Here is a 5622-nt window from a genome sequence, read left to right as displayed (position 1 = left end):
TGCATGCATCAGATCTTCATCCTTTCTTCCGAACTCTCTGCTCTATCCGAAAATGGCATTCAAGGGAAAAGTTGATCTCTGTTCTTCACTGCTACAAATCCACGGTCACAAGAGATTCTTGGGAACTAAGTTGCATCTCTATGGTTCAGATTTGGTTGACCATTGGAAGACATTTTTGGTTACTCCTTCATGGCTTTCGGTCAAGCTTGAAAAGTCAGAAGCAAAGGTTCTACTTTGATGCTTGAGAAGAAAAAGTGAGCTTGTGGGTTGGTGAAGCTCAAGGCTCAAGGTGTTGACCTTGGAAGAAGAACCAAGGAACATGCAAGGAGATAAAAAAGAAGCTTGCTGTTTATTCAAAAAAAGGAGAAAAAAAACCAGAATTTGAGAATTGTGTTCTGTGAAGTATTCCCTGTGAAGTTCCTCTACTTGGATAATGCTCTCTATCAAAGAGGCATTCGGCCAATACTGAAGAACTAAATCAGAGGTTTGCAAAGCTGATTTTTCACATAGCAAAGAGGCTGTTTGATGAAGTCAATCTCCTTCATGTTTTACTGATTGTAATGTACTTTTCTATGTTTGTCTTTCTGTAATTTCTAGTGAGAAAAGGCATTGTGAGAAAGCTCAAGTAAAAGCCATGAGTGGAAAAAGGCTGAGTGAAACACTTGAGAGAAAAGCCTAAAGTTAAATTTCAGATTTCTTTAAGTGTGTTTGTGTCTTGTATCTTGTACCTGTGAGGTATCCCTTTCTTAGTTGGGTCAGCACTAAGAGTGAATAGTTAGGTATTAGCATAGCCATTGTCAAGTTAGGTTAGAACTTGAATGTGAAAAGATTGTGTCAATCCTGTGGAATTGGTGTATGTAACACTGTTAACTATAGTGAAATTCTTCCATAGTTGTGGAGGAGACTGGATGTAGGTTGCAGAGCACAAGGCAACCGAACCAGGATACATGCTGGTGTTAGCTTTTCTCTTCTCTACTGTGTTCTGTTTTCTGATATTCATGAGACAAAAATAAATTGTCTCATCAATTTCCGCTGTTGAGTTCAAACAGAAACAGAATTGCAAATTTGTTTTAAAAGGGTAATAACAGCAACTTAAAAGGAAGGCATAGATTCAACCCCCTTCTCTAAGCCTACCACAACCTTCAATTGGTATCAGGAGCTAAGGTCTCAAGTATCAAGCTTAACCCCTTGGAGCAAAGATCCAATGGCGAACAATCTGGACACAACCACAGTTGCTTACACCCTCACTGAAGGCCAGTCAAACAACCGGCCACCCTTCTTCAACGGAAAGAACTATTCCTACTGGAAAGAAAGGATAAGAATCTTCATCCAATCCATTGACTACAACTTATGGAAGATCGTTATGAGTGGTCCCAAGATCCCAACAAAAACAAGTGCTGATGGAGTGGTAACTCCGAAAGAAGAAGCTGAATGGAATGAAGATGACAAGAAGAAGATAGAGCTGAACGCTAAAGCAATCAACCTTCTTCACTGTGCTATCAGCTTTGAAGAATACCGGAAGGTGTCTAGATGCAAGACAGCCAAAGAAATCTGGGAAAAACTCCAGGTTACACATGAAGGCACTAAACAAGTCAAAGAAACGAGGATTGATATGCTGCGAAAAGAGTACGAGATGTTTAGCATGAAGGATGGAGAAAGCATTGATGAAGTTTTTGAGAGATTCTCAATAATAATCAACAACCTTGATGCTATGGGTATGATGAGCGGATAATTTGTACGCTTTTTGGCATTGTTTTTAGTATGTTTTTAGTAGTTTTAGTTGAGTTTTTAGTATATTTTTATTAGTTTTTAGTTAAAATTCACTTTTCTGGACTTTACTATGAGTTTGTGTGTTTTTCTGTGATTTCAGGTATTTTCTGGCTGAAATTGAGGGACCTGAGCAAACATCTGATTCAGAGACTGAAAAGGACTGCAGATGCTGTTGGATTCTGACCTCTCTACACTCGAAGTAGATTTTCTGGAGCTACAGAAGCCCAATTGGCGCGCTCTCAACGGCGTTGGAAAGTAGACATCCTGGGCTTTCCAGCAATATATAATAATCTATACTTTGCCCAAGATTTGATGGCCCAAACCGGCGTTCAAAGTCACCTTCAGAATTCCCAGCGTTAAACGCCGGAACTGGCACCAAAATGGGAGTTAAACGCCCAAACTGGCACAAAAGCTGGCGTTTAACTCCAAGAAGAGTCTCTACACGAAAATGCTTCATTGCTCAGCCCAAGCACACACCAAGTGGGCCCGGAAGTGGATTTTTATGTCATTTACTCATCTCTGTACACCCTAGGCTACTAGTTCTCTATATATAGGACCTTTTACTACTGTATTTTCATCTTCTGATCTTTGGAATCTTTTGATCTTTAGATCTTTTGATCACTTTGGGAGGCTGGCCATTCGGCCATGCCTAGACCTTGTTCTTATGTATTTTCAACGGTGGAGTTTCTACACACCATAGATTAAGGTGTGGAGCTCTACTGTACCTCGAGTATTAATGCAATTACTATTGTTCTTCTATTCAATTCCGCTTGTTCTTGTTCCAAGATATTCATTTGCACTCAAGAACTTGATGAATGTGATGATTATGTGACGCTCATCATCATTCTCACTTATGAACGCGTGATTGACAACCACTGTCGTTCTACAAGCAACAAGGCTCTAATGTTTATCTCTTGGATTCCTGATACACGATGCATGGTTGATCGCCTGACAACCGAGTGCTCGCCTGACAAACGAGCCAGCCATTCCGTGAGATTAGAGTCTTCGTGGTATAGGCAAGAACTGATGGCGGCATTCAAGAGAATCCGGAAGGTCTAACCTTGTCTGTGGTATTCTGAGTAGGATTCAATGATTGAATGACTGTGACGTGCTTCAAACTCCTGAGGGCGGGGCGTTAGTGACAGACGCAAAAGAATCAATGGATTCTATTCCGGCCTGATCGAGAACCGACAGATGGATAGCCGTGCCGTGACAGGGTGCGTTGAACATTTTCACTGAGAGGATGGGAGGTAGCCACTGACAACGGTGAAACCCTTGCATAAGCTTGCCATGGAAAGGAGTAAGAAGGGTTGGATGAAGACAGCAGGAAAGCAGAGAGACGGAAGGGACAAGCATCTTCATACGCTTATCTGAAGTTCTCACCAATGAATTGCATAAGTATCTCTATCTTTATCTTTATGTTTTATTCATATATCACCCATACCCATTTGAGTCTGCCTGACTAAGATTTACAATGTGACCATAGCTTGCTTCATACCAACAATCTCCGTGGGATCGACCCTTACTCGCGTAAGGTTTATTACTTGGACGACCCAGTGCACTTGCTGGTTAGTTGTGCAAAGTTGTGTTTATGCCATGGTATTGAGCACCAAGTCTTTGGAGCCATTACTAGGGATTATTTGAGTTGTGAAAAGTAGTGATCACAATTTCGCACACTAAGTTTTTGGCGCCGTTGCCGGGGATTGTTGAGTTTGGACAACTGACGGTTCATCTTGTTGCTTAGATTAGGTATTTTTTTTTAGAGTTCTTAAAGAATGAATTCTAGTGTTTCAAGGTGATGTTCTTATCATCACCAAGCTGATTGATCTTCATCAATTTAGCTCTTGAATGCAATGTTCTGCTGAAGCTTAGCTAGCCATGTCTAATTTCTTTAGACTAAAGCTTTAGACTAACATTGCATGATTCCTGGAATTCTCATTAAGAATTTTGATACCTTTATTTTCTTTTCCACTTAATTTTCGAAAAAGCACAAAAAAATTACAAAATCATAAAAACCAAAAATATTTTATGTTTATTGTTTGAGTCTAGTGTCTAATTTTAAGTTTGGTGTCTTGCATGCATTGTTTATTTGATCTTGGTTCTATTTTCAAGTCAATAGTACAGGGAACTGAAGATTCAGAACATGCAGTAGAGGAATTACACAGAAAAAGCTGGGCGTTCAAAACGCCCAGTGAAAAAGGACAGACTGGCGTTTAAACGACAGCCAGGGTGCCTGGTTGGGCATTTAACGCCCAAAAAGGTAGTGCATTGGGCGTTAAACGCCAGAATGTGCACCATTCTGGGCGTTTAACGCCAGGATGGCACAAGAGGGAAGATTTTGTTTTCAAATCAATTTTTTTCAAGTTTTCAAAGTTTTTCAAAATCAAATCTTTTTCAAATCAAATCTTTTCAATCAAATGTTTTCAAAATCAATTTCTTTCCTTTTTCAAAGATACTTGCTATCAATTAATGATTTGATTGAACAATTCAAGTATGTTGCCTTTTCTATTGAGAAAGGTTTAATGTTTGAATCATATCTTTTCTTGTTAGGCAAGTCATTAATTTTTAAAATCAAATCTTTTTAAAAATTGTTTTTCAAAACATATCTTTCAATCATATCTTTTTAAAACCATAACTTTTCAATCATATCTTTTTAATCACATCTTTTTCAAAATAGTTTTCAATCATATCTTTTTGATTTCTAATTTCAAAATTTTTTTCAAAAATCACTTGATTTCTTTTCCACTCTTAATTTTCGAAAATCAATTAAAGTTTTTCAAAATGTTTTTTAAATCTTTTTAAATTATTTTCGAAAATTTCTTCCCCTCTTCTCACATCCTTCTATTTACGGACTAACACTATTCCTTAATGAACAATTCGAACTTCATCTTTCTTGATAAGTTCGAATTCTCTACTTCTTCCTTCTATTTTTCTTTTCCTCTGACACCTCAAGGAATCTCTATACTGTGACATAGAGGATTCTACATTTTCTTGTTCTCTTCTCTTTCATATGAGTAGGAGCAAAGACAAAGGCATTCTTGTTGAAGCTGACCCTGAACCTGAAAGGACCTTGAAGCGAAAGCTAAGAGAAGCTAAGGCACAACTCTCTGTAGAGGACCTAACAGAAATCTTCAAAGAAGAAGAACCCATGGCAGCCGAAAACAACAACAATGCAAGGAAGGTGCTGGGTGACTTCACTGCACCTACTCCCGACTTCTATGGGAGAAGCATCTCTATCCCTGCCATTAGAGCAAACAACTTTGAGCTTAAGCCTCAATTAGTTTCTCTAATGCAACAGAATTGCAAGTTCCATGGACTTCCATTGGAAGATCCTCATCAGTTCTTAGCTGAATTCTTGCAAATCTGTGACACTGTCAAGACTAATGGGGTTGACCCTGAGGTCTACAGACTTATGCTATTCCCTTTTGCTGTAAGAGACAGAGCTAGAACATGGTTGGACTCACAACCTAAAGAAATCCTGGACTCATGGGAAAAGTTAGTCAATGCCTTCTTGGCAAAGTTCTTTCCACCTCAAAAATTGAGTAAGCTTAGAGTGGAAGTCCAAACCTTCAGACAGAAGGATGGTGAATCCCTCTATGAAGCTTGGGAAAGATACAAACAATTGATCAGAAAATGTCCTTCTGACATGCTTTCTGAATGGAGCATCATAGGTATTTTCTATGATGGTCTATCTGAACTGTCCAAGATGTCTTTGGATAGCTCTGCTGGAGGATCTCTTCATTTGAAGAAGACGCCTACAGAAGCTCAAGAGCTCATTGAAATGGTTGCAAATAACCAATTCATGTATACTTCTGAAAGAAATCCTGTGAACAATGGGACAAGTCAGAAGAA

The 5622-nt window shown here is 38.9% G+C and overlaps 1 non-coding gene across 1 annotated transcript; it reads right to left on the bottom strand.

Annotated features, from left to right (window-relative positions):
* Positions 1-5314: 5314 nt before the first annotated feature.
* LOC112704837 (small nucleolar RNA R71) lies at positions 5315-5422 on the bottom strand. The gene has a single exon (XR_003155440.1). It is a non-coding gene; the product is annotated as a small nucleolar RNA R71 (small nucleolar RNA).
* Positions 5423-5622: the final 200 nt, after the last annotated feature.

Source organism: Arachis hypogaea, chromosome 7 (assembly GCF_003086295.3).
Source record: "Arachis hypogaea cultivar Tifrunner chromosome 7, arahy.Tifrunner.gnm2.J5K5, whole genome shotgun sequence".
Lineage (NCBI taxonomy): Eukaryota > Viridiplantae > Streptophyta > Magnoliopsida > Fabales > Fabaceae > Arachis > Arachis hypogaea.
The sequence above is the reverse complement of the archived record's forward strand: the minus strand, read 5'-3'. Positions and strand labels throughout refer to the sequence as shown.